Source organism: Octodon degus, unplaced genomic scaffold, assembly GCF_000260255.1.
Source record: "Octodon degus isolate 3935 unplaced genomic scaffold, OctDeg1.0 scaffold00227, whole genome shotgun sequence".
In the NCBI taxonomy this organism is placed as follows: domain Eukaryota; kingdom Metazoa; phylum Chordata; class Mammalia; order Rodentia; family Octodontidae; genus Octodon; species Octodon degus.
This window is the reverse complement of record NW_004524803.1, coordinates 3,317,906-3,328,421: the sequence shown is the minus strand read 5'-3', so window position 1 is coordinate 3,328,421 and position 10,516 is coordinate 3,317,906. Positions and strand designations below refer to the sequence as shown.

At 37.6% G+C, this 10,516-nt stretch overlaps 1 pseudogene; it reads left to right on the top strand.

Moving 5' to 3' along the window:
- Positions 1–79: 79 nt before the first annotated feature.
- Positions 80–484, top strand: LOC101566652 (annotated as a pseudogene).
- The last annotated feature ends 10,032 nt before the right edge of the window (positions 485–10,516 follow it).

Sequence of the window (10,516 nt, the reverse complement as noted above, 5' to 3'; positions counted from 1 at the left end):
TATTGTAATTAAAAATCAGAAGAAAATTGTGACCAATAAATGTTTGAAAAATTAGATGGTGAAGACAACCCAGCGTGCTCTTCCTTTCCAATTTGAGCCCGGCCGAATGGCTCCCATAAGGAAGGGTGGAGAGAAGAAGAAGGGACGTGCTGCCATCAACGAGGTGGTGACCGGAGAATACACAGTCAACATTCACACGCGCATCCACAGAGTGGGCTTCAAGAAGCGCGCCCCTCGGGCACGTAAGGAGATCCGGAAGTTTGCCATGAAGGAAACTGGGGCTCCAGACGTGCGCATCAACACCAAGCTCAACAAAGCTGTCTGGGCCAAAGAAATAAGGAATGTCTCATATCGTATCCGGGTACGGTTGTCCAGGAGACGGAATGAGGATGAAGAGTCACCAAGCAAGCTGTATACATTGGTGAGCTATAACCCCATTGCTACATTCAAAAGTCTCCAGACAGTGAATGTGGAGGAGAACTAACTTGGAAATAGAGCTACAAAACTAAAAAAAAAAAAAAAAAAAAAATTGACGGTGAAGTCATTTATGCTTGGTGTTTTATTTATAAGAAAGGTCTTAATTATGAGCACAATTACATTTGTATTTGTGTGTGTGCGTGTGTGTGTGCGCGCGCATGTGTAATAGTCTTGCTGTATATCCCAGATTAGTCTTGAATTTGGATCCTCCTGCCTCAGCCTCCTGAGCGTTAAGATTATAGGCATGTCCCACCATACAGAGATGGATCTGATTTTCTTTAATAGATCAAGTACTTTTTCATTTATTTCTTCTTGTGTTAATTTTGATGCATTTTCGATTTCATCTAATTTGTCAAATTTATTGTATAAAGTTATTCATAAAACTATCCTAATTACTATTTTAAGAATATCTAATGTAAGTTTGAAAATTTATATGTCAAAATGTATCTGGGTATAGAATATATATTTTTGTCTTTTAACTACTCATGTACTTTCTATTGATTAAAGCAAAAAAAATTAAAAATTTTCTTCTTACATTTTTAATGTCTATTACATTTCTAGGCCTATTTTATTCTCATTTCCCATTTGCAATTGATATTTTCTGTAAGTCTTACTTAATAATTCTTAGTATTTTTGAAGAATGAATTTTGGATCTTATTGCTTTTCTGTATTGGGCAACTGCTTTCTCTTTGATTTGTCTTTTTTATTTAACCTTATTTCATTTTACAGCCTTTAGAGGTAATTTACCTCTGTAAAGGTGTCCTTTACTTTTGACTTGTTAAGATGAAAACTTAGATCATAAATTGCTGTTCTTTCTTTACTAATATGAAAATAAATCTATATTCTTACTAATTAATATTTTAGCTACGTACCACCCATTTTATTGTTCTATAGTTTCATTATAATTTAACTATAAACATTTTAATGTTTTGCTATTTTTTGACTTATGGATTATTTGGAAATGAAGTGCTTACTGCAGTTATTTGGAGATTTTTCTTTTTTTTTTGCTATTAACTTCCAGTTGAATTCTTCAACTCCCCATGAGTGTCCCCTGTATTGTTTTAATCCAGTGTATTTGTACGAGGTACTTTGCATTCTTTTTTTTTTGTACCCTGGTTTATGTGGCCAATATTCTATGTACAGTTGAAAGAGATACATATTTACAGTTTCTTGGCCATGATGTTTTATATGGGTCACCTAGATCACCCCAGTTAGTCACATTTTATTGACATTTCATCTGGTTTTTATCAGGCACTGAATAAAGGTGTAAAGTTTGTGAATTTGTGCCTTAATTCTCCTTATTTTTTCTTTAATATGTTTCATAGTACTAAGTACATGTGCTTTTAGGATTTTTTTGGTTTAATAGAGCTAGTACAGAGTTCATGAACAAAAAAACAAACCACATGGGAAATACTTCAAAGAATCAAAACCTGAGATCTCTCGCTTTTGAAAAGTTTCTATATTTTGAAGCAAATCTCCAACCGAGTAAAAAGAAAACCCACAACGTCAGAAAACATTATAACTCACTGTCCCTCCAACAAAGGCCTTCTATCTAGAACATAGAAAGAATTTAAAAATATCAGGCTTCCCAAATTCAAAGATCCAATCTGAAAAAGGGGCATCTGAGACAAATACACACTTCTCAGAGGAAGAAATATAAGTGGCAGGTAAATATATGAAAAAATGCTCAACATTATTGGTCATTTGAGAAATGTTAATTAAAACTACACCGAGGTTCTATTTCAACCCAGAAAGAATGACTGTCATCAAGAAGTCAACCGATAACAAATGCTGGATGGGCTGTGGGGGAAAAGGAACCTTCGTTAGTGTTGATGGCAGAGCAGACTGGTACAACCACTATGGAAATCAGTGTGGAGATTCATTAACATGCTAGCATTGGAGGTCCCATTCAACCCAGCTGTTCCCCTTCTAGGTATTTTTCCAGAAGAACTGAAACCCTCATACCATAGAGATATATGTGCACCCATGTTTATAGCAGTGCAATTTGTCATAGCTGTATCCTGGAAACAACCCAGATGACCATCAGCTGAAGAATGGTAAAGAAGATATGGTATTTTTATGCAATGGAGTATTATTCAGCTATAAAACAAAATAAATCTGAAGTTTTTATTGGTAAATTGATGCAACTAGAGACCATTCTCTTATGTGAAATAAGTCAGACCCATATGTGCAAATATATTGTCTCCTTAGTGTGAAAACCTGAAAGAGAAAATAAAAACTGAAGAGTATAATAGATTCTGGGAAAATGGAATGAACCAATTCAAAAGGAAGGAATTACTGAGTTGAGGAGAAGAACAGGAGAGGGAGTGGGAAAAGAGATATATCTATGTATATAAGCAGGATGGTTTGCACAACTGCACTGTGCATTTCTGCTGGTCTATGCAAAGGTACAGCTAACGCTTAATTTTTTTTCTCTCCTTTTTTCTACTGTTTTGTCCTTTTTCTCTTAATTTCTTATATATTTCTTTCTTTTCTTCTTTCTTTTTCTAATTTTGCATGCATCTATCTGATAATATGAACAACTATTTTGTTGAGTGAAATGTTGTATTACTTGTAATTTCTGTTTTAATATTATTTTGTACCCTCTTTAAAAAATAAAAAAATAATTTTTATGGTTTAGTATTAAATTATCTTTTTCATGTTTTATGAAATGTTGCTATTTGGTACTAACAATACATTTTATATTAGATTCACTTTCTTGTGATATTAATTGAGCCAAACCAACTCACTTGTATTTAATACTATTGCTACATTCTTTTTTATTGTTTTATTTTAAATCAATGACCTTAAAATTAAAATGTGTCTCTTATAAACAATATAAAATTAACCTTTTGATTTACTCTATCAAATTTTGTCTCTTAATTATAGTCTATTTAAATGTAGTATTCCAATTTTACTACAATTTTAATTGTATTATTAGTCTATTTAAATTTAATCAGTTCATATTATCCTGGTCCTCTGCATTCATTCCTCTTTTTAAGGATTTTTTTTCTATAGTATGCATTTTTTAAAAATGTATTTAGTACAGAGTCTACAGGGTCTCACTACACAGATCGGACTTGTAGTGATCCTCCTGTTTCCAGCCTCCCAAGCGCTAGGGTTACAGGTGCATGCCACCACACCCAGTCTCTGTCACCGGTCTCAGTGAGCCAAGGGGACAGGGCTGGCATGGCATACTTGGGGTCGAATCCTGGTCCCTGTGCCTGTTTAAGCAGGCCCTTTGTCTGCTGAGCTACCTGGCCGGCCCTCTTTCTATAGCATGATAAAGTATGTATAACACAAAATCACTGTCTTAACAATTATTTTTAACAAATTTTAAGTTCGGAGAGTAATGTCATTAAGTGCATTCATATTGTTCTACACAGCTTTTCTTTTTAAATATATTAACTACTTGCTCCATCTTTCTGTCCCTCTGAATGACTAATAATTTTCTCCATATATAGGATGTGAAGCATTGCCTTTCTCACTCACTATCCAAAAGCTTCAGTGGAGAAGCAGAGACTTATCTTGTTTTATTTCAGGATTCTCCCCTCTGTTGGGATTTTTCTGGGCTTTTCTAACTTAGCTTCCCAGCCTATTTAATATGCCATCGTAAAACTCAGCAAGTGTTTGGTGAGGAAAATAGGTTTGGCCTCCATTTGTCACCGTGTTGACCACAGAATGGGCAGACAACCCCCACCCTCAACACTGCTCCCAGAGTGTCCTTCTGCTCACAATCTAGTCATGTCCCCATGGAAGAAATCAGCCAATGGGCATGTTCCCCAGGGTATGTGACTATGTAACTCCTTCTCACCTTTCACACAAGCACATGACTATGATGCCGGTGACGGAACTTTCCTAATGATGTTCCCTTTTTATTACTCAAATGACAAATTAAGAAGAAATATTATATGGCATGCTTTAAACAATTGATGAGAAAATAACCAAGTAGTCATGTTTTAGAATTTTTCTTTTGGATTTTTGAAACAGTCTCACTATGTCGTACAGGCTGGTTTTGAGCTCATTATGTAGCCTAAGCTAGTCTCAAAATTGCAGTGATCCTCCTGCCTCAGCCTTCTGAATGCTGAGATTATAGGTGCGTACCACAATGCCTGGCTCAGTTGTCATTTTTAGTTATAGACTTCCAATTTCTTAAAAACTGGACTAAAGACTAGTGATTGTTATAATAAATTCTAAGAGTACAGATCCTTAATTGTGCTAATTTTCTTTTCTTGACTATAATCTTGGAATGAAAGGGCAGAAACTGGTGGCTTATTCTAGTACCAAATTAGAGAGCCTTAATTGAGCTTCTGCAGGCCCAGAAAGCCAGTGGGTCTCAAGATAATAATTTTTTTCTTAGATTACAAAGCAGTAGGTACTTGTTATGTTGTTATCTGTTGACTCTGTTACTCTTACTTCTGAAAAACCCAAGATAGAAATTAAAAGTCACTGAGTGCTCACCTAGCACCAGGCCTTGTACTAACAACCTTTTGCATATTGTGTCTTATGCTTGATCATGATTCTCTGAAGCAATTGTTATCCCTATAGCCTGTGATAAAGCCAGAATTTGGCTACAAGCAGTCTATCATTATGGCCTAGGTTTATACTTTCTAAGTTACAATGCCTCCTGTTGTATTTGACCATATCCTGTCACGGCAACAGAAAGTGTATCTAGTGGCTGGGGAGATGGCTCAGTGGAATAAGCATTGCCCCTGGCAAGCGCAAGGACCTGAGCTCAATCACCAGTTCTGCAAAATAGATAGATAGATAAATAAATAAATAAATAAATAAGAACGAGTACCTAGAATTGTGATAAATACTCCCACATGATTATGCATGCACACACAAAAAGAAAAAAAAACCTTTAGTCGCTTGAAACCAAATTATCTCCAATGGCTTCACTCACCACGATCTTCACTTTCTCCTCAGAGACCTAGAAGGCCACTTATCTTGGTCCCCAGCCAGTTGAACTCAGCTTCAGCCTTGCTTCACTCTGTTAGTGCTTCTCTAATTAGAGATGCCAAGGCCTGTCCCAGTGAAGACTCTCAATTACAAGTACTCCAAACTTCAAATAGCTTCCTAGAACAAGCACATTAACTGGAATGACTTCAGGCCATCTCAGAGATGCAAGTGTCAGACAGGGTGAAAACATGGACTGTTCAAGGGAGCTTAGGAGGTTTGCCTCGATGATGCTCACCCAAGAAATCCACTAGTGACTGGACTTAACTTCTCACTGACAGTCCTGTGTTATTCCAGAGACTACCTGGGCTGAAGCTATGTCAGGTAGCTATACATGCACTGATCAGCCATGGTCAAAATTAAGCTCCACCTGAGCGTGGTGGCGCCTGAGTATAATCCCAGCAATTTGAGCCTGAGGCAGGAGGATCACTGCAATTTCGAAGCCAGCCTGGCCTACCTAGTGAGTTCAAGGCCAGTCTGAGGCACATAGAGATACCTTGTGTAAAATACTACTACTACTAATAATAATAATTTGCGTAATAAAATATAATTACTACTGACAGCCTACCTCTAAAGGGAAGGAAGTACTCCAAGAAAGGGGGCAGATTCTGAGCAAAGGGGTTCTTTAAGCAGGCAGTAGCTGGATGCTATAGAACCCTGGGACTTTATTAAGACAGTATGGCCTAGGTCTTCTCTATGTCTGTCATCCTCTAGGCTAGGTAGAAAGACCATTTGCAGCTGGTTCATGCACCTGAAAACAATGTAAACTTCTTTCCTGCAATGCCTGTTCACGGGAACAAAATGAATGCTTTTATTTGCATGATACAGAGGTGGGTGGATGACTGCCACACCCACCTCTAGACTAGGTGACTCTTCTGGGTGCCAGATCCAATTGTCCACCTTCTTACCTTACTTCCTCACTGGTACATTCCAGAGGAAGCTCAAATCTGACATATCAAAAATGAACTTCATAGTTTCTCTCTCACCTTTGATTTTGCTCCTAGAATTTTCTGTCTCTCTAAAGAGGATCACTGTTTACCTAGTTACGTGAGCTACAAAATTTGGGTACAATAGTTAGGCTCCAAAACATACTTTTCACACTTCCGTAAGAGATATCTGAGCCTGAATGACTTCTTCTTGAAAGCTGTGCTGGGTCTTTCCCCGTAACATTTGTCTAAAGTAAAAAGAGTCATCTCTTAACCTTAAAAAAAAGGAAACAAATAAGCAAACAAAAAACTGCCAGGTGATGGTGTTGGTCTTCTGCACTTTAGAGTAAAATCAAATTACACAAATTCTCTTTTTGTTTCTATGGTTGAAAGAGATACCTCAATCTGTCCCATGTGGTATTCTGAGTAGAAGAGTTCAACCACATAGACAGTTTTAATAAAAACAGTATAATTAGGACATTGCCTGCCACTGACAGGAACCAGGAAATACCCCATGGCCAACCCCCAGACCTTCACATTACTGTCTATTACCTGGAGGCTGAAATAAGAAAGACAAAGACCTCTGGGCCTGCCTGAGGAGATTCAGAGGTGCCAAACCAGCATGTATGCTCCTCAGAATCTCCAACATAGTCACTTTTCTTCACTCAGAGCTCATTAAAGGTTCATATTTATGGACCATGTATCATATATCTAAGTCTACCAGAGTGAATTGTGGGAAGGGTTATGGCGGGAGACACAGTTGACATGACTCAGCACTGTGTCAATAACATTGTCGCTCACACAATGGAAGACCCAGTGGTGGGGGGGGGGCCCTAGCCCTGGTGCAATGTTTTAAATTTTTAAACTCAACAGTCAGTGCTTGTGCAATTTTTCTTCCTACTGGCACAAGCCCACTCGGGCTTAGATTATCATCATCTCATTAAACTTCATTAAACTTTGCTACCTTTTCCTTACTGTCACATGCCATGTCCAAGTCATTGCTGTATGCAGGAAACTAGAAACCCCTCTATGACTCCATCACTCATGACAAGAGTTTGAACTAGGTCTTCCCAGCCAGGCCCTGGAAAGACATTCCTTTAATATCTTCTTCCTAAGTGCCCTGAATCATTCTTTGTTTATTTATTTTTATTCTGTCTTCCATTTGCTATAATTGATTTAGTCTCCTTGCCTCCATGTAACTCCAACCAGTACAAACATAGCAGTGGACAGCTGTCATCAAAGAGAAGGAGCCCCAAGGTCAGGCTCAGAGGACTAACAGCAATATTTCTCTTACTGTAATTTTTAAATTTAAAGCAACATCCATAGTTTTTTTTTAATCAGCTCTCTTTATGGCTGTTTCAACTTGAGAAGTTTAGAAGTGTAACTAAGCAACTCAACAGGGACCAGAAGCCTCAGCCTCATTCTGTGGTTTTAGGTGCATGCAGAATGCAAGAGTTGTGGGGTTGAGAAGGCTGCCACCCTGATTTCAGAAGGACTGAGAGGCCAGGCAGTGCGCCTCTGGGAGGGCAGTGTTTGAAGCTGTGAGGGTGAAGCCAAAGGTGCCTTGCAGACCCCGGAAGTTTGTGTGCCCCTGTTGTAACTCTTGGAATGAAAATATTTATCTTGTGTCAGTTTAACTTTTCATGTGTACAGAAGCTTACAGCTCAGAGTCTGCCTAACATCCTAGAGGAGACTGGGGACTTGGACCTCTGAGCATTGCTGAAACTATTAGGACTTTTACAACTCTTGTGGATGGACTAAGTGCCTTTTGCATAAAGGGATATGCATGAGTCTTTGGGGGTCAGGGATGGTATGTTACTGTTCTGAAGCCATATAATGTTGATAGACATAATACTGGTGCTTAAGGATTGCTAACCCTGTGTTATGAAATGATAAGAATAAGCATGTCTTTGAATCTGAAAACTGGTTTAAGGAAATGTGTCTGGTTGCCAAGTTGACAAGGGATGGATTGTAATGGTCAATAAATTGTGTCAATTTGAGAGAGTTAGATGATTGAGCAGCTTTGGCACTGGGCCAGGGCCTTTTCTTTGAAAATACTCATACTGTGCAAGAGCAGGGCATGGAAGAGGGTGTGTGGACTACACTTGTGGGGGTCGGGGAGGCTGCTTATGCTATAAGGGAGGAGGAGGGGCTGGCCTGTCACTTAGCTGCTCATGCTGCTTTGCTGTCTTCTGCCTCCTTGAACTATTGCCCCTGTGCCCTGCCACTCTGCCTAGGAGCCAAGTGACAATTGACCCGAGCCTCCACAAACTGTGAGATAAATAAACCTTTTGTTCCTTAATTTTGGGCACCAGGTATTTTGTCTCAGAAACAAGAGAAAAGTAATCAAGACAATGACAATTTCTGTCAAATGAATACTACTGTTGTGTCCTCTGTCACCTTGTTCACTAGATCTAGCGCCGTACAACTTGTGATGCTTCCCCAAAGTAAAAATGACATGAAAAGTAAACATTTTGAATTGATTCAGGACATTGAAAACTTTGAGGCCCTGAACTAGTTGCACGATATTGCAAGGAAAGATAGGAAAGAGGATGTCCAGACCTGCTTTAGAAAGTGACTTTTAGAAAGTGACAAGAAAGATAGGATACATATTTGACATGAGGAAAAGTACTCTGAGGAAGAATAAAGGCAATGTCTCTTTTACTGTAATTAATTTTTAACAATTTAAAAATTCGCTATGATGTTTGAGTGTACCTCATATATCCCACAATTCTCTTTTCTCCACTCACCATGGATAGTGAAGCACTCACACCTTTGGTCCCAGCGCCTTTAAACCCAGCATTGCACTACGAATAAATTACACACTCTATCCAGCCACCTCTAAATAAAGCCCTATGACCACATGAAGCTCTGGGGGTGCATCCAAACCCAAACCATATGAAAAACAAGTAACTCTATTTCTTTCTTTCAAATGGCGTAAACTTGAATTTTCAGGTAGTATGAAATTCACATATTTTACATTTTTTATCATTTTTGGTTCCCTCTTTAGCTGTAGAACATCTGAATGACAGCCCTGCCCTGCATCTAGGATGCTAAAGATTCTCCAGCGCCCGCTATGCTCCTTGAGGGAGATACTGTAGTGGTTTCTGCCTCAGCATTGCCTCGTAAGTTGGTATGTATTGAATGTCACTGCGTTTCCATCGTTTGTGAGCCAGACATTTTTCTTCTCTTTTTCTCTCTGTTCCTTTTTTCCTTTCTCTTTTGTCCCCACATTCCTCCATCTTCCCTCCTTCCTTCCTCTTTCTTTTGTCAGTAGAGATATTTCCCATTTTTATTGCCTACAAACAGAAATATAGAAAATGTGTATTCCAGAAATTTTTGTTCATAAGTTTTGTTTTTTAAATTTTGTTTTTAGACATGAAAACATGCAAATTGTGTATGCTAATGGGTACCACGCTAACTATTGATGCACGGGTAAATTGTGAACACATTTCATTTTTAAGAGTCAACTTTAAAGCCTTAATTCTGGAAAAGTACAAAGATTTATCTCCAAAGCTAATCGAAAATAGTTTAAATAACCCAACTACTAATATTTAAATAAATTACCATGAAATATTAAGGAGCCAGTAAAAATAATGTGGTGGAAGTCTATGTGATGGCATGGAAAGGCAATCATAATGTGTTATTAAAAACACAACTTGAAAAATAGCATATCTTTCATGATTATATTAGGGAGAATTATATACTTTTATGTGTTGCTGAGAACATTATGTGCATGTATAGAAACAGATTGAAAAGAACATGTCAAATACTGTTTCCTATTTTCCTTATATATTTTTAAGACTTTCATGAAAAAGTTAGTTACAGCTATTTTATGTTAAGAAGGTTAGAAAAATTATAAAACTAATAAATATATAATTTCTATCTTTGGGGAGAACTTTCCATAAAAAATGTGGAAAATTTGTTCTCAGTTTTGATCACTAGAGGTCACCAAAGGCATAGAATTATTTTAAAGGGTTTTTTTTTTTTTTTTTTTTTTTTTTTTGTTTTTATTTTAAGGACGGGTGTTTGAGGTGATCAGATTCTGACTACTAGAGAAAATATATAATTTCTATCTTTGGGGAGAACTTTCCATAAAAAATGTGGAAAATTTGTTCTCAGTTTTGATCACTAGAGGTCACCAAAGGCATAGA